We start from the raw sequence: 26857 nt of genomic DNA on the forward strand, positions 1-26857 counted from the left end.
TTTTCCCACGCCGGCACATTTGGGTCGGCCTCCCCGTTGGGCGGTCAAGCCGACCCATTTTAAAATGCGGACACCGGCGTTCGCCTGGCCGACCCAAATGGACAAAAAGCGGAGAAAGCGCGCGTCCGTTTGGGTCGTCCCGTTGGAGTTGCTCTTAATAGTTTTTTGTATACATTTGGTCAAAGTTTATAAAGTTTGACTGGAGACAAATCTAATACGCGAAGTAAATAAAAACAGAAGGAGTACTAAGCTCCTTGTAGTCCAGGAAAAATGAAAATGGTCAATCTGAGAATTTTCTTTGGACTACTCCATGTTTATGAGCAAAGAGAGTCAACACCAGGAGCAGTTCCTGGGAATAGTATTTAGTTAGAATTCTCTTGTTTAGTGCCATTCTTAATGGAGAGCATATATCTCCAAAGTAAGCCCACTAAATAAGCATGGGTTCTATAGGCAACGGAGATGAAGATGGCATTTTTTCTGCTCCACCTGCTTATAAGATGTTGGTCAGAACAAAGTTCAGCAGCGAGAGCTGGTTGGAGGGAAACAAGGGACCATCTGATTCTACGGCTGGCCTTCACTTTGGAAAATTGGAGTACCATCAAAGTTGATCTTATGAACATTAATTGGTCAAATAACTTGTGGAGCTAAAAAAACATCGTAATTGGTCAAATAAAGTTTTGCAAGTTTGAAAAAAACAAACACCAGTCTGGGCGTGCCGCACTGCTTCGTTCCCTCCTCCTCCCCCTCCCCCTCTCCCCTGGGCCATTTTCCACGCCAGCGGCAGCTCCCTCGCTCGTTACCGGCGCGGCTGTTCTGCTCCTTGTGAAGCGCAGAGTCGAGAGCTCGGAGGAGCGGGCGGTTCTCGAACAAAACTACCCGAGTTCTCTCAATAAACCCCCGAGAATCGCCGATGCTGGGGGCCGCGACCACGGCGCTGCTGCGGCGTGTCTTGCCAGAGTCCCGGCAAGATCCTTGCACGCGGAGCGTTGTCATGCTCCATATTCAGATCGATATCTAGTTTTGGGGGAAAGTGACTACGGTTTGGAGAACACCAGAGTATACGCAAGGATGTATGTTTGTTTTAGCTGTAAAGTGTTTGATAGAGAATTCTCTGGAAAAACAGCTAGCTACTACAGACGGAGACGCTGGCTTACATAGCTCAGCTGGCAACAGAATGAAAGGGAACAGTAACGACATAGTGAAACGCTACAGAGCGGTAAAATAACGGTTTGGTAACAGGAGACCGAAGCGAGCCGTTAGATCTTCTCGCGATAGTCCATCTTAGTCGTTCCTTAACCGAATCTCGCGACAGTCTGATCCGACGAAGCTTGGTACTGACAATACTCCCTCCTGAAAGCGAACTTGATCTCAAGGAGCTTAATGATTGAACCAACCTTGAACCATTTGCTTGAAGAATGCTGAAAATGTGCGCTTGATGAAGTCGGCGTCTTCCCAAGAAGCATCATCAGGAGGAAGGTTTTCCCATGGGAGGAATTTGTCTAGTTTCCAGTACCAGACTAGGCTCTGTTCGAATGCGGCCATAAGGGCCAATTAGTGGCGGATCAGTGCAAGGTACCGCTGTTGGTCCCAGGTGTCTCTTCAACTGGCCGACATGAAACACTGGATGGATGCTTGTAGTATAAGTCAGGAGGAGTTTGTACACCACATTGCCCACTTTTGCTATTACCCTGAAAGGGCCATAGAACTTGCTTTGTAGTTTGATGTGAGAGCGCAGGCCAAAGGCATTTAGTCCGTAGGGCTGCATTTTGAGATAGACCATGTCACACACAGTAAGTGTCCTCTCTACTCTCTTTAGGTCAGCATATTTCTTCATGCGTGCTTGTGAACTAGTCAGATTGGCCTTGAGTTATTGCCACATTGTATTTCTGTCAGTAACAAAGTCAGTAGCCTCACTGTTGTTACTATGAACATAGCCTCAAAGGGTGTCTTTTGCAAGGATGAATGGAAAGAGGTCTTATACCAATATTTTGCCATTGATAAGTGCAGGGCCCACTTCTTGGGTTCAGTTGAAATCATGCACCTTAAGTAGTTTTCAATACACTGATTAATCCTCTCCGTTTGTCCATCTAATTACGGATGATAAGTAGAAATGTATCTCAGCTCAATTCCCAAAGCAGTAAAGATGTCCTGCCATGATTTGCTTGTAGATATTTTGTCCATGTCAGACACAATTGCCAGACACAATTGCCAAAGGAGGACCATGTAGTTTCAGAACATTATCTATGAATGCTCTGGCTACTGTTTGTACAATAAATGGGTGAGCTAATGGAATAAAATGTGCAAATTTGGAGAGTTTGTCCACCACTACAAAGATAACATCATAGCCCTGGGATTTAGGAAGCCCCTCCACAAAATCCATACTAACATGTGTCCAAACCATATCAGTAATGTGGAAGGGGTCCAGAAATCCAGGGTAAGGGCAATTTTCCCCTTTGCTTTTCTGACAAACATGGTAGAGCAGAACAAACATGTCCATGTCTTTCTTCATGCCTGGCCAATAAAACACTTGTTTAAGCCTTTGTTAAGAGGCCTTCATACCTGGATGTCCACCTACAACAGATGAATGAAGGGCATGGAGTAATCTATTCCTTAATGTAGTATCTCCCCTTACATAAATCTTTCCATTGTGTCTGGTAATTCCATCTTGGAGTGTGTTCTTGTTGACAGTGTGAGTTGGAGTGAGGAGCATTTGCTCTAGTAATTTCTGACAGTGACTATCTTCAGTATATGATTGTTCCACTCCAGGAATCCATTTGGGAGTTGCTAAGGACAAGGCCATGCAAGAATGCTTCCTGGAAAGAGCATCTGCAACTATATTCTCTTTGCCCTTTTTGTATTCTAACTGGAAATCGAATTCCAGTAATTTTTACATAAGCTTATGTTGAATGCTAGTGGAGATCTTTTAAGGGCTATAATTAGTGCTAGAGTTTCCTTCTCATAAGTGGACATAGTTGCATTTTTGGGGAAAAGTGCAGAGCTATAATAAGCAATGGGCCGACCTTGCTGCATCATTACTGCTCCTAAACCAATTCATGAAGCATCAGTCTCTAAGACAAAAAATGCAGAGAAATCTAGGAGTTCAAGACATGAGTGCTTCCTTAAGTTGTTGGGAAGCTGTTGTTTGAGACGGAGTCCAAAATAAGCTGTCTTTTCTCAGGATATCATGAAGGGGCTTGGCAATAGCACCAAAATTCTTAACAAACCTCTGTAATACCCACAAAGTCCAAGGAAACCCCTAAGTTGAGTGGGTGTTGTAGGCACTGCCCAATCAACAACAGCAGAGATTTTAGAAGGATAAGTGGAAACACCAATGCCAGAATAATATATCCTAGGTATGACACCTGAGGTACTTCAAACACACACTTGGGCATGTTGGCAGAGAGTTTATGTTGCTGGAGAAACTGCAGGACTATTTTCAAGTGTTCTTTGTGTTCCTTAGGAGTTTTGCTGAGCATCAACATATCATTAATACCAATATGAATATTCTCAAGTAAAGACCAAAAGCCTAAACTTGGGGGAGTACGTATTCTCACCGACATTACATTCATGTATCACACATTCATTCTAGTCATCGTTGCTCATCGTTATCATTATATATCCATGTTTCACTTTAGTTTGTTTGATTTTTTTTAAATCCAAAAGTATTGCTCGCTTCATTTTGGTTTTCTTTCTTGTTTAGTTAGTTCGTAGTGGTAAAAGAAAACCCAAAAAGATTTCTCGTTTCTTCTTTTTTCTGTTGGGAGTTCTCCTATGTGAATAAATTTTCTCGCGTTCCATTTTTCTTCTTCAGCTCGCTTTCTTAAAAAAAACCCTAAAACTCTAAAAACATTTCAATCGTCGTAAGGAGAAGTCTAATCTAATGAAGGTCCAATATTTTCTTGTCTTCTGCTTTGAATAAATTGTTTGCAGATTTTAGCTTAGTCCACGACACTCTTGCACTATTATTATTTTCACATCATTCAGTTGTGCAAGTGAAAGGCATAATAACTATGGTTTGATGAAGTGACTGTGGCAAAGAAAATTTGGTATGAACTCTTCTTGTTTTTGTTTTTATAATATGTTTAACTCAGTATCCTTGATTCAACATATTATGAGTAAACATGTTTGTAATGACAATTAGAGATTATAGTTGCTCATGCCATGCTTAAGTAGCGAGGAGTGGATAATGATTTATCTTGAGTGTCAACATGCATTAAAATGATTATGATGTAGTATGTTAGTATGATATTCTCCTCTGAATAATTCAAGTGGCTTGACATGGCACATGATCAGACATGTAGTTGATTCAGAACCAATGCAGCATTCATGATATTTATGTTGATGGTGTTTATATCTACTCATACTCGTGTTCAATGTTAAATATCCGCAATGCATGATTATGATCGTTGTCACTCTCTAGTTGGTCGCTTCTCAATCTATTTGCTAGCCTTCGCCTATACTAAAACGGAAATACTGCTTGTGTATCCAAAATCCTGAAACCCAAAGTTGTTCTAAAAGAGTCCACCATATCTACCTATATACGTTATTATCCTGCCGTTCCAAGTAAATTTGCATGTGCCATCTCTTTTCAAATAAACATCTGTTTTGTGTGCCCGTACCGCTCATGGAGCGACGTGACGGTCAATATCTTCCATGATAAGTGGGTTATTCTCATGATGTGTGTTTATTCACCCGTCCTTGCATGAGAGAGGCTGGTAACTGGGATGCCCAATCCTGCTAACCAAAAATAAAGAAAATATAATAAAACAAACTCCCATTGGAAAGTTGATCGTTTGGAGGGCACCCATGAATTCTGCTAGCCATGGCTTGTGTTTGCATGGTTGAGGAGAAGTATCTTTTCATTTCCACATGGGAACCGCCAATAGTGTGTTTAGCATGAAAGATATTGAAATCCCTCGTCTTGACAAGACACACCACTCAAAATTGTATTCATCTGTGATTTAAGCTCTAAGCTCTGGCACCACTGCAAATCTTTGCTTCCCTCTACGAAGGGCTTTCTATTTAGTTCCATGTTATTTACTTTTGTTGTTGAGTCACCACCTTGTCATTCAAGCACCAACCTCGAGAGTGCTATTGCCATTCTTAGTTTAACATGCATTGAGTCTAGTTGATGTTGGATGTGGCCATGACTGTATCTCTTATATCCTGAATTACAATGTTTAGTCGCTTCTTGAACTTTAGAGGTGCTCTACATTTATGTTTTGCGGTCTCAGAATAGGCTGACGAGATACCATGTTATCATATTATATCATGATTATTTTGACAAATTGTTCCCATATGAGATATGTTATTATTGCTCGCTAGTTGATTATGCCATTGATATGAGTAAATGTGAATTCTAAGTGTCATCATTTACATGGTTAGTTCATGATCTTTGCTGAAAACTTGGTTACTATTTAAACTTATATACAGATAGAAGAATAAAAGAGTTTGTAAAAGTTTTTCTTTTTCACTTCCAATTTGTTAACTAAAATGCTTGAGCACAAGCAATGCGTTATGTTTGGGGGAGTTGATACATCTCCATAGTATCTACTTTTCTAAACACTTTTGCTCTTGTTTTGGACTCTAATTAGCACAATTTGAATGAAATTAACCCGGACTGTCGTTGTTTTCAGCAGAACTACCATGGTGTTGTTTTGTGCAGAAATAAAAGTTCTCTGAAATGAACAAAACTTTCTGGAGATTTTTTATTGAATATATATAAAAAATACTAGAACGAAGATCCACTGGAGTGGGGCCACCAGTTGCTCACAAGGCAACAGGGCACGCCTACCCCCCAGGGCGTGCCCAAATGCCTTGTGGGTTCCACAAGCGGCTGTCTGACCTAATTCCAACTCTATAAATTCTGTTTCCCCGAGAAAAAAAAAGAAAAAAAGTTTCATCACATTTCACGATACGAAGCTGCCACCACCTTCCGTTCTTCATCGGGAGGGCTGTTCTGGAGTCTGTTCGGGGCTTCGGAGAGGGGGATTCGTCGTCGTCATCATCATCCATCCTTCATCAACAATTCCATGAAGCTCACCACTGGAAGTGAGTAATTCCTTCGTAGGCTTGCTGAACGGTGATGAAGTTGGATGGGGTTTATCATGTAATTGAGTCAATTTGTTAGGGTTTGATCCCTAGTATCCACTATGTTCTGAGATTGATGTTGCTAGACTTGCTATGCTTAATGCTTGTCACTAGGGCCCGAGTGCCATGATTTCAGATCTGAGTCGACCCTTCCTCATCGGGGTCGGGCAAACATTGTTGCAGTAGATAGTCGAGAAGTCGTCGTACTAAGGCCCCATAAGACCAACACACCAAAACAGCAGCCGCCGCCAATGAAGAGACTTCTAGATCGGAAGGATTCAACCTGCAGACACATAGATCAACGAACACCGGATCCAAACGGATCCACTGAAGACAAATGCCGACCGTATCCCATGAGATCCCCCGGAGACACACCTCCACACGCCCTCCGACAATGCTAGAAACATCGCCGGGACGGGGCTAGGCGGGGAGGACCTTATTCCATCTTCGAGAAGTCGCCTTCGCCTCGTCTTCCTGAGCATGGCACAAACCCTAACAAAACTCCCCCCTCCCCCCTGTTGGGTAACGTAGCAGAATTTTAAAATTTTCTACGCATCACCAAGATCAATCTATGGAGTCATCTAGCAACAAGGGAGAGGGGAGTGCATCTACATACCCTTGTAGATCGCGTGCGGAAGCGTTCAAGAGAACGGGGTTGATGGAGTCGCACTCGTCGTGATCCAAATCACCGATGACCTAGCGCCGAACGGACGGCACCTCCGCGTTCAACACACGTACGGTTGGGAAGACGTCTCCTCCAACTTGATCCAGCAAGGGGGAAGGAGAGGTTGATGAAGATCCAGCAGCACGACGGCGTGGTGGTGGAAGTAACGGTGATCTCGGCAGGGCTTAGCCAAGCACAGGGAGAGGAAGGAGTGTCACGGGAGGGAGAGGGAGAGGCCAGGGGCTAGGGTGCGGCTGCCCTCCCTCCCCCCACTATATATAGGGTCCCTAGGGGGGGGGGGGCGCCGGCCCTAGGAGATCCAATCTCCAAGGGGGGGCAGTGGCCAAGGGGGTGGCTTGCCCCCCAAGCCAAGTGGGGCGCCCCCACCCCTAGGGTTTCCAACCCTAGGCGTAGGGGGAGGCCCAAGGGGGGCGCACCAGCCCACTAGGGGCTGGTTCCCCTCCCACTTCAGCCCATGGGGCCCTCCGGGATAGGTGGCCCCACCCGGTGGACCCCCGGGACCCTTCCGGTGGTCCTGGTACAATACCGATTACTCCTGAAACTTTCCCGATGGCCGAAACTTGACTTCCTATATATAAATCTTCACCTCCGGACCATTCCGGAACTCCTCGTGATGTCCGGGATCTCATCCGGGACTCCGAACAACTTTCGGGTTACCGTATACTAATATCTCAACAACCCTAGCGTCACCGAACCTTAAGTGTGTAGACCCTACGGGTTCGGGAGACACGCAGACATGACCGAGACGACTCTCCGGTCAATAACCAACAGCGGGATCTGGATACCCATGTTGGCTCCCACATGCTCCTCGATGATCTCATCGGATGAACCACGATGTCGAGGATTCAATCAATCCGTATATAATTCCCTTTCTCAATCGGTACGTTACTTGCCCGAGACTCGATCGTCGGTATCCCAATACCTCGTTCAATCTTGTTACCGGCAAGTCACTTTACTCGTACCGTAATGCATGATCCCGCGATCAACCACTTGGTCACATTGAGCTGATTATGATGATGCATTACCGAGTGGGCCCAGAGATACCTCTCCGTCATACGGAGTGACAAATACCAGTCTCGATTCGTGCCAACCCAACAGACACTTTCGGAGATACCTATAGTGTACCTTTATAGTCACCCAGTTACGTTGTGACGTTTGGCACACCCAAAGCACTCCTACGGTATCCGGGAGTTGCACAATCTCATGGTCTAAGGAAATGATACTTGACATTCAGAAAAGCTATAGCAAACAAACTACACGATCTTTGAGCTATGCTTAGGATTGGGTATTGTCCATCATATCATTCTCCTAATGATGTGATCCCGTTATCAATGACATCCAATGTCCATAGTCAGGAAACCATGACTATCTTTTGATCAACGAGCTAGTCAACTAGAGGCTCACTAGGGACATGTTGTGGTCTATGTATTCACACATGTATTACGATTTCCGGATAACATAATTATAGCATGAACAATAGACAATTATCATGAACAAAGAATATAATAATAACCATTTTATTATTGCCTCTAGGGCATATTTCCAACAGTCTCCCACTTGCACTAGAGTCAATAGTCTAGTTACATTGTGATGAATCAAACACCCATGCAGTTCTGGTGTTGATCATGTTTTGCTTTAGGGAGAGGTTTAGTCAACGGATCTGCCACATTCAGGTCCGTATGTACTTTACAAATATCTATGTCTCCATTTTGAACACTTTCACGAATGGAGTTGAAGCGACGCTTGATATGCCTGGTCTTCCTGTGAAACCTGGGCTCCTTGGCAAGGGCAATAGCTCCAGTGTTGTCACATAAGAGAGTCATCGGGCCCGACGCATTGGGTATGACTCCTAGGTCGGTAATGAACTCCTTCACCCAGATTGCCTCTTGTGCTGCCTCCGAGGCTGCCATGTACTCCGCTTCACATGTAGATCCCGCCACAACGCTTTGCTTGCAACTGCACCAGCTTACTGCCCCACCATTCAAAATATACACGTATCCGGTTTGTGACTTAGAGTCATCCAGATCTGTGTCGAAGCTAGCATCGACGTAACCCTTTACGACGAGCTCTTTGTCACCTCCATAAATGAGAAACATATCCTTAGTCCTCTTCAGGTACTTCAGGATATTCTTGACCGCTGTCCAGTGTTCCATGCCGGGATTACTTTGGTACCTTCCTACCAAACTTACGGCAAGGTTTACATCAGGTCTGGTACACAGCATAGCATACATGATAGACCCTATGGCCGAGGCATAGGGGACGACACTCATCTTTTATCTATCTTCTGCCGTGGTCGGGCATTGAGCCGTGCTCAATCTCGTACCTTGCAATACAGGCAAGAACCCCTTCTTTGACTGATCCATTTTGAACTTCTTCGATATCTTGTCAAGGTACGTACTCTGTGAAAGACCAATGAGGCGTCTCGATCTATCTCTATAGATCTTGATGCCTAATATATAAGCAGCTTCTCCAAGATCCTTCATTGAAAAACACTTGTTCAAGTAGGCCTTTATGCTTTCCAAGAATTCTATATCATTTCCCATCAACAGTATGTCATCCACATACAATATGAGAAATGCTACAGAGCTCCCACTCACTTTCTTGTAAATGCAGGCTTCTCTATAAGTCTGCGTAAACCCAAACGCTTTGATCATCTCATCAAAACGAATGTTCCAACTCCGAGATGCTTGCACCAGCCCATAAATCGAGTGTTGGAGCTTGCACACCTTGTCAGCATTCTTAGGATCGACAAAACCTTCCAGCTGCATCATATACAATTCTTCCTTAAGGAAACCATTAAGGAATGCCGTTTTGACGTCCATTTGCCATATCTCATAATCATAGAATGCGGCAATTGCTAACATGATTCGGACGGACTTCAGCTTCGCTACGGGTGAGAAATTCTCATCGTAATCAACCCCTTGAACTTGTCGATAACCCTTAGCGACAAGCCGAGCTTTATAGATGGTTACGTTACCATCCGCGTATGTCTTCTTCTTAAAGATCCATTTATTTTCTATGGCTCGCCGATCATCGGGCAAGTCAGTCAAAGTCCATACTTCGTTTTCATACATGGATCCTATCTAGGATTTCATGGCTTCCAGCCATTTGTCGGAATCTGGGCCCGCCATCGCTTCTTCATAGTTCGAAGGTTCACCGTTGTCTAACAACATGATTTCCAAGATAGGGTTGCCGTACCACTCTGGTGCGGAACGTGTCCTTGTGGACCTACGAAGTTCAGTAGCAACTTGATCTGAAGTTTCATGATCATCATCATTAACTTCCTCTCTAGTCGGTGCAGGCACCTCAGGAACATTTTCTTGAGCTGCGCCACTTACCGGTTCAAGAGGTAATACTTCATCAAGTTATACTTTCCTCCCACTTATTTCTTTCGAGAGAAACTCTTTCTCTAGAAAGGACCCATTCTTGGCAACAAAGATCTTGCCTTCGGATCTGAGGTAGAAGGTATACCCAATAGTTTCTTTAGGGTATCCTATGAAGACGCATTTTTTTGATTTGGGTTCGAGCTTTTCAGGTTGAAGTTTCTTGACATAAGCATCGCATCCCCAAACTTTTAGAAACGACAGCTTAGGTTTCTTCCCAAACCATAATTCGTACGGTGTCGTCCCAACGGATTTTGACGGAGCCCTATTTAAAGTGAACGCGGCAGTCTCTAAAGCATAGCCCCAAAATGACAGCGGTAGATCGGTAAGAGACATCATAGATCGCACCATATCCAATAGAGTGCGATTACGACGTTCGGACACACCATTACGCTGAGGTGTTCCAAGCGGCGTGAGTTGTGAAACTATTCCACATTTTCTTAAGTGTGTGCCAAATTCGTGACTCAAGTATTCCCCCCCACGATCTGATCGCAAGAACTTGATTTTCCTGTCACGTTGATTCTCAACCTCACTCTGAAATTCTTTGGACTTTTCAAAGGTCTCAGACTTGTGTTTCATTAAGTAGACATACCCATATCTACTCAAGTCATCAGTGATGGTGAGAACATAACGATAGCCACCGCGAGCCTCAACACTCATTGGACCACACACATCAGTATGTATGATTTCCAATAAGTTGGTTGCTCGCTCCACTGTTCTTGAGAACGGAGTCTTGGTCATTTTACCCATGAGGCATGGTTCGCACGTGTCAAATGATTCGTAATCAAGAGACTCCAAAAGTCCATCGGCATGGAGCTTCTTCATGCGTTTGACACCTATGTGACCAAGGCGGCAGTGCCACAAGTATGTGGGACTATCATTATCAACCTTACATCTTTTGGTACTCACACTATGAATATGTGTAACATTACGCTCGAGATTCATTAAGAATAAACCATTCACCAGCGGAGCATGACCATAAAACATATCTCTCATATAAATAGAACAACCATTATTCTCGGATTTAAATGAGTAGCCATCTCGAATTAAACGAGATCCTGATACAATGTTCATGCTCAAAGCTGGCACTAAATAACAATTATTGAGGTTTGAAACTAATCCCGTAGGTAAATGTAGAGGTAGCGTGCCGACGGCGATCACATCGACCTTGGAACCATTCCCGACGCGCATCGTCACCTCGTCCTTCGCCAGTCTCCGCTTATTCCGCAGCTCCTACTTTGAGTTACAAATGTGAGCAACTGCACCGGTATCAAATACCCAGGAGCTACTACGAGTACTGGTAAGGTACACATCAATTACATGTGTATCACATATACCTTTAGTGTTGTCGGCCTTCTTGTCCGCCAAGTATTTGGGGCAGTTCCGCTTCCAGTGACCACTTCCCTTACAATAAAAACACTCAGTCTCGGGCTTGGGTCCATTCTTTGGCTTCTTCCCGGCAGCTTGCTTACCGGGCGCGGCAACTCCCTTGCCGTCCTTCTTGAAGTTCTTCTTACCCTTGCCTTTCTTGAACTTAGTGGTTTTACTCACCATCAACACTTGATGTTCCTTTTTGATTTCCACCTCTGCTGATTTCAGCATTGAATATACCTCAGGAATGGTCTTTTTCATCCCCTCTATATTGAAGTTCATCACAAAGCTCTTGTAGCTCGGTGGAAGCGAATGAAGGATTCTGTCAATGACCACGTCATCCGGGAGGTTAACTCCCAGCTGAGTCAAGCGGTTATGCAACCCAGACATTTTGAGTATGTGCTCACTGACAGAACTATTTTCCTCCATCTTACAGCTGAAGAACTTGTCGGAGACTTCATATATCTCGACCCGGGCATGAGCTTGGAAAACCATTTTCAGCTCTTCGAACATCTCATATGCTCCGTGTCTCTCAAAACGCTTTTGGAGCCCCGGTTCTAAGCTGTAAAGCATGCCGCACTGAATGAGGGAGTAATCATCAGCACGTGACTGCCAAGCATTCATAATGTCTTGGTTCTCTGGGATGGGTGCGTCACCTAGCGGTGCTTCTAGGACATAATCTTTTTTGGCAGCTATGAGGATGATCCTCAGGTTCCGGACCCAGTCCGTATAGTTGCTGCCATCGTCTTTCAGCTTGGTTTTCTCTAGGAACGCGTTGAAGTTGAGGGCAACATTAGCGTGGGCCATTTGATCTACAAGACATAGTGTAAAGATTTTAGTCTAAGTTCATGATAATTAAGTTCATCTAATCAAATTACTCAATGAACTCCCACTTAGATAGACATCCCTCTAGTTATCTAAGTGAAACATGATCCGAGTTAACTAGGCCGTGTCCGATCATCACGTGAGACGGACTAGCCAACATCGGTGAACATCTTCATGTTGATCGTATCTTCTATACGACTCATGCTCGACCTTTCGGTCTTCCGTGTTCCGAGGCCATGTCTGTACATGCTAGGCTCGTCAAGTCAACCTAAGTGTATTGCGTGTGTAAATCTGGCTTACACCCGTTATATTCGAACGTTAGAATCTATCACACTCGATCATCACGTGGTGCTTCGAACAGCGAACCGTCGCAACGGTGCACAGTTAGGGGGAACACTTTCTTAAAATTATTACGAGGGATCATCTTATTTAAGCTACCGTCGTTCTAAGAAAATAAGATGTAAAACATGATAAACATCACATGCAATCAAATAGTGACATGATATGGCCAATATCATTTGCTCCTTTTGATCTCCATCTTCGGGGCTCCATGATCATCGTTGTCACCGGCATGACACCATGATCTCCATCATCATGATCTCCATCATCGTGTCTTCTTGAAGTTGTCTCGTCATCTATTACTTCTACTACTATGGCTAACGCTTTAGCAATAAATTAAAGTAATTACATGACGTTTATGTTGACACGCAGGTTATAAATAAATAAAGACAACTCCTATGGCTCCTGCCGGTTGTCATACTCATCGACATGCAAGTCGTGATTCCTATTACAAGAACATGATCAATCTCATACATCACATATATCATTCATCACATCCTTTTGGCCATATCACATCACACGGCACATGCTGCAAAAATAAGTTAGACGTCCTCTAATTGTTGTTGCAAGTTTTTACGTGGCTGCTATAGGTTTCTAGCAAGAACGTTTCTTACCTACACTAAAACCACAACGTGATATGCCAATTTCTATTTACCCTTCATAAGGACCCTTTTCATCGAATCCGATCCAACTAAAGTGGGAGAGACAGACACCCGCCAGCCACCTTATGCAACTAGTGCATGTCAATCGGTGAAACCAGTCTCACATAAGCGTACGTGTAAAGTCGGTCCGGGCCGCTTCAGCCCACGATGCCGCCGAATCAAGATAAGACTAGTAACGGCAAGCAAATTGACAATATCCACGCCCACAACTGCTTTGTGTTCTACTCGTGCATAGAAACTACGCATAGACCTAGCTCATGATGCCAATGTTGGGTAACGTAGCAGAATTTTAAAATTTTCTACGCATCACCAAGATCAATCTATGGAGTCATCTAGCAACGAGGGAGAGGGAAGTGCATCTACATACCCTTGTAGATCGCGCGCGGAAGCGTTCAAGAGAACGAGGTTGATGGAGTCGTACTCGTCGTGATCCAAATCACCGATGACCTAGCGCTGAACGGATGGCACCTCCGCGTTCAACACACGTACGGTTGGGAAGACGTCTCCTCCAACTTGATCCAGCAAGGGGGAAGGAGAGGTTGATGAAGATCCAGCAGCACGACGGCGTGGTGGTGGAAGCAACGGTGATCTCGGCAGGGTTTCGCCAAGCACAGGGAGAGGGAGGAGTGTCACGGGAGGGAGAGGGAGATGCCAGGGGCTAGGGTGCGGCTGCCCTCCCTCCCGCCCACTATATATAGGGTCCCTAGGGGGGCGCCGACCCTAGGAGATCCAATCTCCAAGGGGGGGCGGCGGCCAAGGGGGTGGCTTGCCCCCCAAGCCAAGTGGGGCGCCCCCACCCCTAGGGTTTCCAACCCTAGGCGCAGGGGGAGGCCCAAGGGGGGCGCACCAGCCCACTAGGGGCTGGTTCCCCTCCCACTTCAGCCCATGGGCCCCTCCGGGATAGGTGGCCCCACCCGGTGGACCCCCAGGACCCTTCCGGTGGTCCTGGTACAATACCGATTACCCCCAAAACTTTCCCGATGGCCGAAACTTGACTTCCTATATATAAATCTTCACCTCCGGACCATTCCGGAACTCCTCGTGACGTCCGGGATCTCATCCGGGACTCTGAACAACTTTCGGGTTACCGTATACTAATATCTCAACAACCCTAGCGTCACCGAACCTTAAGTGTGTAGACCCTACGGGTTCGGGAGACACGCAGACATGACCGAGACGACTCTCCGGTCAATAACCAACAGCGGGATCTAGATACCCATGTTGGCTCCCACATGCTCCTCGATGATCTCATCGAATGAACCACGATGTCGAGGATTCAATCAATCCATATACAATTCCCTTTCTCAATCGGTACGTTACTTGCCCGAGACTCGATCGTGGTATCCCAATACCTCGTTCAATCTCGTTACCGGCAAGTCACTTTACTCGTACCGTAATGCATGATCCCGTGATCAACCACTTGGTCACATTGAGCTGATTATGATGATGCATTACCGAGTGGGCCCAGAGATACCTCTCCGTCATACGGAGTGACAAATCTCAGTCTCGATTCGTGCCAACCCAACAGACACTTTCGGAGATACCTGTAGTGTACCTTTATAGTCACCCAGTTATGTTGTGACGTTTGGCACACCCAAAGCACCCCTACGGTATCCGGGAGTTGCACAATCTCATGGTCTAGGGAAATGATACTTGACATTCGGAAAAGCTATAGCAAACGAACTACACGATCTTTGAGCTATGCTTAGGATTGGGTATTGTCCATCATATCATTCTCCTAATGATGTGATCCCGTTATCAATGACATTGAATGTCCATAGTCAAGAAACCATGACTATCTTTTGATCAACGAGCTAGTCAACTAGAGGCTCACTAGGGACGTGTTGTGGTCTATATATTCACACATGTATTACGATTTTCGGATAACACAATTATAACATGAACAATAGACAATTATCATGAACAAAGAAATATAATAATAATCATTTTATTATTGCCTCTAAGGCATATTTCCAACCCCCCCCCCCCCCCCCCCCAAAAAAAATTTCAAAAACGGAGCCCTCCCGCCGGCAAGGGCCGGGATCCACCGCGTCTCCATGATCGAAGGACCATAGGAGACGAGGCGGACCGGCAGCGGCGCCAACGAGAGGCAGGGAAACCCTAACTCGGAGGTTGCAGGAGGCAGGAGCGAAGGGGTACTCCGTCAGTTTTGATTTATAAGCTCTCTACATACTTAAGTTTTTTACTTCGTCAGTTTTAATTTATAAGCTCCCTGCATATTTTGAGAATTTAATTTCACAAATCAATTTAACCAAATAAATTTGCCAAAATACCGGCAACGCTGCGAGTCCAATTTGCCAAACAATCGGCTGAATATTGTCTCTATCGGATGACAGGTCCTAACTAGTCCAGTTAGGAAGTAACAATCAAGATAATAATAATGACAAGAACGAGTTCTTCTTCCAAAAGCAAGAAAATGACTATTGAATAGTGATACAGGCGGGGGGTCTCAGGGAATAAAATTTTGAAGCTATGAGATGTTTTTTATTTTTTTTTTGAAAAAACTTTTGATCTATTCATCAGCTGTGAAAGTAGTGTAAAGAATATCAAAAATAAAAATTCATCTAGGTCCATAGACCACCTAGCGACGACTAAAAGCACTGAAGCGAGCCGAATGCGCGCCGTCGGCATCGCCCCTCCCCCACGGGAGCAGGGCAAACCTTGTTGTAGTAGTCAGTCAGGAAATCGTCGTGCTAAGGCCCTACATGACTAGGCTTTGATGTGACGAGTTTGCTGCGTAGCAGAGCTGATCTTTCGGGCGAGCATGATCTCGGATCCTCCGGCACCTCTGTCGGCTCCATCTCCGACAGATTCTCCGATATCTCCATCTACTTCCATTTATTTATTTTTTGCCGCCTGTACTTGTTTCCCAGTGAGCAGTACGCTTGCTAATGGTGTTTAAACACTAGCTGTTAGATGGTGGACAATAAATGGATGGTAGATGGGCGTGGCGCGATGCGCCGGTGGCTAGCAGATGATTCCGTAAATTAGTATCACAGATTCAGATTGACAGGCGGCTATAATAAAATCTTTACAACATCAAAGCCTATAATATTGTTAAAGAAATTTCCTTACAATTTTTGTGTGGAAGAAATTTCCTTACTGAATAACATTCTCTGTTACCACAAGGGGCCAGAATATACCGATAGCTACTACCTGAAAAATTCAGATCAATTTTGAACTCAGATTTTTTTTTGAGATGAAGCAAAAAATAAAATAATAATCAAGAACTATGTCACATCCGCATAATGCATTTTTGCAGAACTATTGGGATTTACAATCCTTAGCTACCTGTTACAAATTTGTACTTGAACTTCTACTCAAATATGTTGAGTATTTTTCTTTTCGATAAACCTATTTACCGAAGTACCGGATGTGTGTGTGTGGGAGACATGGCTCCCCCCATGACCCAACAAGTATAGTATAATATCCATGTTTTCTTTAAGTTCTCAAAAAAAATTGTGAAGACTTTCGATCTATTTCATCAAACATCATGGCACTACGAAGAAAATCAGACTACTAGAAAAAGAGCTATAGATAATATGAACACTAATGACGCACCAGACATGTGGTGCGCCACTACTATATAGCAGTGGTGCACCATGTACTGGTGCGCCATTAGTGTCTATCACACTAATGACGCACTACACTAATGATGCGCCATCACTAACATAATTTTTTTCCAAAAATAATAATGGCGCACCAGTAACAGTGCGCCATTACTAGTTAAACTAGTAATGGCGCACCACTCACCACGTGCGCCACTACTTTTTTTTTTACAAAACTACTAATGGCGCATCACAAGATGGTGCGCCATTGCTATCAAAAAAAGATTACTGAGGTGCGCCATTGCTATTCAAAAAATTAAATTCTAATGGCGCACCGTTAGGGGATGCGCCATTGCTAAGCCTCCCCCTCGCCAACCCCCTTTCTTCCCCCATCCCCTCACCCCCACTCATACTGCGCCGACCCATCTCGCCCCTCGCCTCTCGCCACCACCGCCGTCGATCCCCTTCCACCCACCGGCGACCTCGCTCCCGGGCTCCGCCGCCCCCACCCACCCCATCCCTCGCCTTCCCAGCCCTCCAAACCCTAGAAACCCGCGGCGCCCAGACCCACTGCGCCGCCCCGCCGGAGACTTGGAGCCTCGGAGCCCAGACCCACTGCGCCGCCCCGCCGGAGACTTGGAGCACCAGATCCCCCTCCATCTCGATCGCTATCCCCCCTCGTCAGATCCCCCTCGCCGCCGAGCACCCCCCCTGCACCCTCCCTCGCTCCACCGCCGCCGACGATCCACCGCACCCTCCCCCGTTCCACCGCCGCCGACGACAACCTAGGTGCGCCACTAGTAACAATTATATTTTTGAACTCATGAATATTTATTTATGTGTTTATTCTGGTATTGAATTTCTAACTCACAAAAAGTATTGAATTTGTTAATATTTTTTCACATTCATAAATGTTTTACCAATTCACAAATGAGGTGCGCCATTGTTATCAATGAAAAAATAAAAAAAAAGTTACTAATGGCGCACCAGGAGAGGGTGCGCCATTGTTATCAATAAAAAAAGTTACTTATGGCGCACCCCTCGGTGGTGCGCCATTGCTATGGATGTACTTATGGCGCACCCCTTGGAGGTGCGTTATTGCTATGCCTTTCCCCCTCTATCCCTTTCCCCCTCGCCCCCGCGCCAGATCAAATCCCTAGCCCGCCGTCACCCCCGAGCATCCACCGCCGCCGCCGCTCCCAAGCATCCACCACCACCGCCGCCGCCCCCAACCAACCATCCACCAGCGCCGCCCCCTCCCCCTCCTCCCAACCATCCACCACCCTCCACTGGACCGCAAGCCACTGTCGTCGTCGCCCCGAATCGTGCGTTTCCTCCCCGAGCTAGGGTTCCAGCGCCGCCGCCGGCCCTGCCTCGCCGCCAACCTCGTCCACCTCGCTCTCCGGCGCACCTCCCTCGAGCCAGCAGAAGCTCTCTACTTTCCCCCGTCGGCAGGAGCAACCATCCCCGCCTTCGCCACCCAACAAAGGTGAGGATCCAAACTGTAATGTTTGACTGAAAATTTGAGTAAAACTGGAAAATTGAAGTTGCGGTTGCAGTTGCAGCAGCACGGGCCTGGAGATTTGGTCACGTTCTGCAACCAAACAACCGGCCTTCTCCGTTCTCCTCCAGCAGCAGCAAAAGGTTTTTTCTCTCCCTTGTTACTGGATTTAAGTTGGAGACAACATTTAAGTTCTGAACCTTGTAACTAAATCATGTTCTGAATCATTTAAGTTCTGAACCATTGGAATTTCTGAATCATGAACCTTGTTAAGTTTTAAAAAAGATGATAAGTAAACTGTATGTGTGTGTGTGTGTGTGTGTGTGTGTGTGTGTTTTGTCTAGATGCCATCCACAGGTCAGTGGCCATGCTAGACAGAGTTCTTATTCACATCTGCCCTAATGTATGTATTTTAGGAGTGTTGAAGATCTGCTAGTGCTGAATTTTAGGAGTAGACTAAAATAAATTTTAGAATGACTGAATGTATGCAGCCTGCAGCAGTGTAGCCGTACCAAAATCACATCTGCCCTAATGTATGCAATCATGTTTTTATGCCATTCTGACTTGTCCACTGGGACTTCTCTCCTGTGATGTCTGTTTTGGTTCTGCAAAAACCCATTCAGTAGTGTGGGACTGTGGATCATTAGCAAGGAAACCGTGCTTTAGTTCAGACTTCAGAGATATTTGCCTTTGCTTCAATAGGTAGTTTGCTCACAGTCAACATATAATAGCATAATTTGTTGTCCTGCATTGGAATACATCACACTAATACTGTATACGAATTAGGGTCCTTATGTTATGTTCTATTCCATGCAGCAAAGGCAAATTTCATCTAAGTTGAGCTGATTTTGATTTCCGTATGTTATGGGGGGACAACAGATATTGCTATATGTTCATTCTTGAGGGTACAGACTTGCTAAACTATTGATGATTTTTTGTTGGGTGACCTATTAGATCTGGAATGGAAGCTCACATAAGTTGAGCTGATTTTTGTCCATATGAAAGGAGAGGACCAAATGGTCTGTGGCCTTTTCATCTATATGAAAGTAGAGGCACATTGTGGTGCTAGTTTGCTAGGTTTTGTCTCCGACCATCGTGTCGTGATGATTTTGCAGGTACCCCGAGAGGCCCTTGAGTTTGCCGGAATGTCGATTAACTTCCGTTTCGGCAAATTCGGGTACTCCATATGTCCTATTTTCAGCAAAGGTCATGCTGTAATTTTCCGTGAATTTTAGCATGACTTTGCTAAAAATAGGACATATGGGGTACTTGCGACTAATGCATGGGCCGGGGTATCTTAGTACTTAATTAAGTAGGATCAACTGCCTCTTGTGTTATACATATAGAAGTGTGATATCAACTCATAGTTATTACTAATGTTAGTTGCTCGTCATCGATAAACTCTAATCTGGTAGGATGACCTACTAAAAAAGCCCATACCACATATTCTATTTGGATGGCCCTGCTAACCCTTGACCATAAATACTTGAGATGGATGTAGAAGGCTTAAAGAAAGAAATGTTTTTAGGCCAACTCCACTGGGCCTGGCTGAAAATGCACAAGTGTGCATGACTAACAATATTCTATTGTAAAGCTAAACAGGAAATAGGAACCACTCATCCTAACCATTTGCTCTCAAAATTACCACTTCACTTCTTACTACTGAAAATCTTAGACCATCTCCATTCACCAATAGCTCAAACCAGTTCGAAGGGCGTGTTTTCACCACATTGTGGATTATCTTATTGGACCCAACACAAGAGATGATGTAGTTTTGAATTATGAACGTAGGATATGTCGTCATCGGACGACGAAAGTCTCCCGGGGGAGTGCGACTGGTGCCACGACGATCGAGGTCTATGCGACATGCCTCACCTGGACGATGATCGGCGCTTCAGCATTAAGCTCGAGGAGACCTTCGAAGTTGAAATGGTACACAACGACGACAAGTGTTATTTTCATAATAAACCATGACTTCAACTATTTCAACGTGTAATTTTCATCTTTTACAATTCGAGTATAGCTTATCCCATGCCATGCAAGACGCTATGTCTTGGAGAGGATGGATTTTGAAGACCATGAAATTTCTGAAACAAAGAAAATTCACCTAAGGACTCATCACGATGTGGATTTTGAAGTAAATCTGTATAATTCTGGGAGCGTAACCCATTTTGGTTGCAAAAATTGGGAAGCATTTTGCAAGATGTATGGTTTTGATGAGGGTATGCTTGTCACCATGGATCTTGGTGATCCTAAAATCGAGCAAGACAATATGGACATTTGGGTCCTTGTTGATACGCCTCCAATTCTACCGCTATGTGAGTTTCTCAAACATAGTTATTAGCTAATTTATATTGTTTATTTCAAAATAGTTGACAGCTTATTTCCATTGACAGCTTATTTTCATTGTTCAAAGAATGTACGGGAGATGGTAGACAAAACCCACTACACCGATGACTCCGAATTAACAACTTACAAGGAGAAAAATCATCTGGTCGGATTTTGTACTGACATTGAGAATTACAATATCTACAATCAAACTCCTCAACATTATGGCCAATACGTGCCACTAGTGCATGTGTTCAACTACGGTAACTACCATGGAGATACCCTGATAAGATTTTTTACTATTACAACATCCGTGCATCTTTTGCATACTTCTAAAACTAGTACATCATTGCTAACTATGAAGTTATTACTATGTTTTTCAACAGATAATCCCAGATAATTGTGTGCCTCATTTGATGTATCAGAAAGGTAGCCTTAATGTTTTGAACATACAGCCAGGTCATCCTACGAATCTCAACTGTCCATACCAGATTTCTAAAAGAAGTGGAGACATGCAAATCAAAGGATGGAAAAAATGTATGGACAGTCGTAAGGAGGTTCTTGGAAGCAAAATGAAGCGAAGTGCAAGAATTGGGGACAGGATGATCTCCATTCTCCATAATGGAGAGTCAGGGTCTATATTGTTTTATACTATTTTACCTTAAATAGGGTATTTAGGTCCTGCCTAATACTGATGATCATGTGCTAAGAACAATTAAGTAGGGTTGGTTCGATGACTATCAAGATGATGATCGTATGACTTGTTATTAATAACGAGTAGAAGTTGTATGATGATGATTAGTAGGACTTGTTAGGATTAGTATTACTTCCGACAAACTCGCTACTCGCGGTCTCGAGACTTGTAATCTTCTATCTTTGTTCGGTCTTTTGAATTCGGAGACTAATATGATGAATTGTATTCGGAGACTAATCTTTTATTGTATTCGATGAATCTGCTGTTTATATGTTGTGCTCTCTATATTATGTGCAGTAATATGTTTTGTAACTTGTGCAAATATCAGAAAAGAAAAAAAATCCCTAATATTCATACTAGTGACGCACCACTCAGCACATTAATGGCGCACTGCAAAAAGGACTCTAATGACGCATCATCCACTAGTGCGCCATTAGTATGCCAAAGCACATGGGTAAATATGGCCTCTGGGAGGCATACTAATGGCGCACCGTGGTCTATACTAATGGCACACCAGTGGTGCGCCATTAGTAAAAAAATTCTAATGGCGTGGTACTAGTGGCACACATGTAGTGCGCCATTAGTAGGCAAAACAGGTGCGCCACTAGTAGGCCTTTTCCTAGTAGTGTTAGAAATAACAAAAAATTGCATCAATATTCATTGACCACCCAGCGACGGCTACAAGCATCGGAGGGAGCCGAAGACGCGCCGCCCTCATCAATACTATCACTCATTTGGCCCCCCTAATTCATTCTTTTCCTGGCTCCACCACTGATTCACCGATGAGGGCTGGGAAACATGGTTAGGCACCAACTTTAGTGCTGACCGTATTTAGGCTGGCCATAGTGGTGGTATCATAGTTGATATCATGCACACAGGAATAACAAACATGCTGATGTGGTAAAGAATTAAAGAAGAGAGAGAGGGTTAGAGTAACATAGGTAGATACCGTATCATGTATGATAATAAATATAATCATTTATGATGCTATTTTATGATACTATGCATTATGGAGGTAATATCATACACTAGTATTATATGCACGATATTAGTATATGACACTCCCCACTATGAGTAGCCTTAACGGCCATTTACAAATTTGTACTCAAACTTCTATTTGGAATCATCTGAGATTTTTCGTGCAATAATTCGACGGATTTGCTAATTCTATTTTCCGATGGGGCTAGGGAAACACGGTTACCCGTGAGTAACCGAATTTAGTGATCGATCTGTAACCAAAACCTTCATGTGGAAATAGAATTTTCCAGCTTAATTAATTAATTATAATTATTTGGCCCAAGAAATACACGTGAAGTTTTGCAACCATGGGCATGTATGTAATCAATATGATTCGCCGTTTCAAACTGATCCACATCTAGTGCGGATTGGGCGGCCTGGAGTTGGCCGTGCCGACCCTGGATCCCCATTCCAGTAGCTCCTTGCTGGTGTCGTCCTTGTGCACGACCACCTCAATGAAGCACAGGCAGTCGTGCTTCCCCTTCGCCGTCTCTATCGCGGCTGTCAGCTCCTCCTCGCAAGTCGCCTGTATTGCGCATATGCCACAGCATCATATCCATGCATCGATTGATCAGCAACCAAGCTAGCTAGTTTTCTCATGCAATGCATGTGCATGGTGCTGCCATGCACGAACGTTGGAATACGTACCTTGGCGGTCCAGCACGTGCCCTCGCCGTTGTGGATATCGTCGACGAGCCCCGTGTAGTTCCAGTTTTTGATGACGTTGTAGGGCCCGTCGTGGATCGCCACCTCAATGCTGTACCCGCCGTTGTTGATGAGGAAGATGATGCTCTTCTGCTGGCACCGCAGCATCGTCGACACTTCCCGCGCCGTCATCTGGAAGCTCCCGTCGCCGATGCAGGCGATCACGCGCTTGTCCATGGCGGCCTGCGCGTACCCTAGCAACGCCCCGACGGAGCACCCGATGGACCCGTACTGCATCTGGAACTCGTACCTACAGCTCATGTTAATTCAGCGGGCAGTGGAGATGTGTCAGTCAGTCAGATGGAGAACGTGCATGCTTACCCGCAGCCGTCAGGGAGCTTTTGAGCTTCTGGCAGTTGAACCATGAGTCGCCGGCCTCGGCGATCACGGCGCTGTCACCGGTGAGCATCTGCTGGATGTGCTTGAACAGCACGTTGACGCGCAGCGGCTCGCCGGGCTCAGTCTCCAGCGGCTGCCCCTGCGGTACAAAGATCCTCTTGTAGTTGTCGAATGCCGTGGTGTTCCTCTTCATGCTCACGCGCTTGGCTAGCCCCGACAGGAAGTCCTTCATCATGACGCACCCGAACGTCGGGCCGTTGCCGACGGTGACGCGCTCGGGCTGCACAATCACCGCCTTCTCCTTGTTGAGCAGGAACGAGTACCCCACGGAGCTCTGGTCGTTGAAGATGGGGCCGGCGATGAGGTACGCGTCCGCCGACTCCACCATCTCCACGCAGAAGGACGTGCTGACCGCGCCCCAGTAGGTCCCGATGAACCGCGGCAGCGTCTCCGGCACCAGCCCCTTCGCCGACGGCATCGTCGCCACCGCGTACCCGCTCGCGTCCGCCAGCTCCGCGAACGCCGCGGCCACCTTGGCCACCCGGAGCTTCGGCCCCGCCACCATGACCGGCTTCACTGCCTTGCTGAGGAACTCCACCGTCGCATCCAGCGCCGCCTCGAGTCCCATCTGGCTACTCTGCCTCGGGACGATGCAGTAGGGGATGGGGTTGCCGAAGAAGGTGGGGTGGGAGATGCCGTGGAGGTTGCAGGCGACGCTGATGTAGACGGGCTTGCTCTCCCTGAGAGCCGTCGCGATGGCCTTATCGACCTGCTCGTGAGCGTCGTCCAGGTTGTTGATGACGACCTGGTGGCATGTCACGGGCTGGAAGCAGCGGAGCTCCTGGGAGAAGTCGGGGAGGCCGATGGTGTGGTGGAGGATGCGGTTGCTGCCGTGGTCGTTGGAGTTGGGCCCGCCGACGACGCAGATCACGGGAAGGTTCTCGCTGTAGGCGCCGGCGATGGCGTTGAGCACGCTGAGGCCGCCAACGGTGAAGGTGACGGCGCAGGTGCCCACGCCCTTGGCGCGCGCGTACCCGTCGGCGGCATAGCCCGCGTTGAGCTCGTTGCAGCAGCTGACGAGGCGCAGGCCGGGCTCGGCGATGAGGTGGTCGAGGAGGGTCAGGTTGAAGTCGCCCGGCACCGCGAACACGTCGCTGACGCCCACCTCCACCAGCCGCCGTGCAAGGTGACTGCCCAGCGTGGCCTCGGCGGAGGGGATCGTGGGCGCCAGTGATGACGTGTGGAAGACCGCGGGGCACGCCACCATGCCGTTTCCTACCGCCTTGGGCCGGTCCACCGATCCGATACCATTGTCCATGATCAAGAAACAAGATTCAAGATGCTACATACGCCGGTACGGTACGCGAGGAGAAGGAAGAGAGTAGGAGTACACCCTCTTGGGATGGTTTGGCCTCTATCTAGCCGTCGTGTTAATTTATAGGACATATCTAGATGTGCATTAGAGCATCTTCAACAGCCGCCCAATACGCGGCGCCAAAAAACGGATTTACATCGTGCAAGTAGGTTTTTAGGATGCTAGAAGACGTTTGCTCCAACACGCGCTGTAAAATATACTGTGCGCACGAGTCCAGCGGTCCCAATCAAGCGGTCCCATCTGTAGCAGCACAGAGTTTGCAGCGCGCGCGACTGGACGCACTAAATATGCTGCGCGTGATGTCTTTTTAATGCGCGCGCTGCATTACTTATAGCGCGCACGCTGTGCATTAGTTATAGCGCGCATAAGCTTTTTGTGCGGCTGCTGGAGACTCCAAATTGGATCCGCGTGCGCTAAAAGTAGTTTTTATACCGTGCGTCGCTTACATCGTGCTTCTGTTGGAGATGCTCTTAAAGTATCTCTAACAGGGCGGCGGCACACTAAAAAAGCGTTTGCAGCGCGCCGAACACCTATTTTGGCGCGGCGCGGAGCGCTGGCTCCAGCGGCCACTGTAAACATACTGCGCGCGCTCTCGCACAAACATATGAACCCCGAACTAATAAAAAAACATATGCATAGATTAAAATAGATAAAAAATGATACATAGATATTTCACAATGCGCACATAGTTCATCATAGCATAGATAGATAAAAATTATGGTGCAACTAGATAAAAACTACGGTGCAACTAGAACCTACTCCGAGTCGTCATTGTCATTCTCGCTGGTGTCGTCTGAGGTATCGAGCCACGCGTCTTCCCAACGAGGATCGCCCGAGTCGAAGGCGCCGGAGGGGCGCTGGCGGACGCCGGGGTAGCTCGAAGATCCCAGGCGGCGCGGCGGCATGGTGGCGTGGTTGTGGCGCGTCAGTGGCGGGGCGAGGAAGTGGCAGAGGAAGCGGGGAGAGAGCGCGTGGCAATGTGGATAGCGATGGGAGGCCGTGTGGCGGGCGCATCAATTTATAGGCGCGCCGGAAGCGGTGCGTCAAATCTAGCGCGCGACCTCCCGCTCCCCCCCCACACGCGCGTACAATCGGTTCCTGCCTCCGCTGAAGCGTGCAAAAACGTCCCACGCGCGCTAAAATGGCAATTTACCGCGTGCGTGGGGTTTTTGCCGCCGCTGTTGGAGATGCTCTTAGTCATTGCACATCTAAAGATGCGTTTGGTTACCTGCATATAGCCCAACCAGTCCTGTGTGGAAAGAAAAAAGTCTGTTTGATTCCATATAGGGAGGTCTAGCTCGCATGGGCATGAACCTTAAAGCAGCCCAGAGTCTGGCTTGTTGGGAACGCTCGAATCGGTCGTTTCCGGTGAGCCAGGCTGAGTCGGGCGCAAGAGTGGAGCACGGCGTACGCCGCAATGCAGGGGGAATCGGGGCAGAGATGGTGGGAGAGGGAAATCATTGGAGACGGGATAGTGCGAAATATGGCCTCACTCCCCATTTACTCGCTCGCCCCTAGCTCTAGAACAAGCCCTTCCTCTGTTCTTGGCACCGAGGGTGGAAGCGACTCAGAACTGCCCAACCGGCGGTGGTGGCGGCGGCAGTGGGGTCACTCTTTGGCAGCATGAGTTGCTTCCCCCTTCTTCGACTCCATCTGATTTGTCAGCCATTTGCAAAGATATTTCAGTAGGTGTCAACTTATTCAAATCAAGTCTATGATATAAAGAGAGAGGCATAACACTAACACCGGCTCCAAGATCACATAAAGCAGTTTTAACATAGTTTCTTTTAATGGAGCATGGTATAGTTGGTACTCCTGGATTTCCAAGTTTCTTTGGTATTCCACCCTTAAAAGTGTAATTAGCAAGCATGGTGGAAATTTCAGCTTTCAGTATCTTTCTTTTATTTGTAACAATTTCTTTCATGTACTTAGCATAAGGATTCATTTTAAGCATATCAGTCAAACGCTTACGCA

General features: G+C 46.3%; 1 pseudogene; it reads right to left on the reverse strand.

Annotated features, from left to right (window-relative positions):
* Window positions 1–22822: 22822 nt before the first annotated feature.
* On the reverse strand, window positions 22823–24826 carry LOC125538338 (pyruvate decarboxylase 2-like; annotated as a pseudogene).
* Between the last annotated feature and the right edge of the window lie 2031 nt (window positions 24827–26857).

Source organism: Triticum urartu, chromosome 2A (assembly GCF_056163025.1).
Source record: "Triticum urartu cultivar PI428250 chromosome 2A, HENAU_Tu73, whole genome shotgun sequence".
NCBI lineage: Eukaryota > Viridiplantae > Streptophyta > Magnoliopsida > Poales > Poaceae > Triticum > Triticum urartu.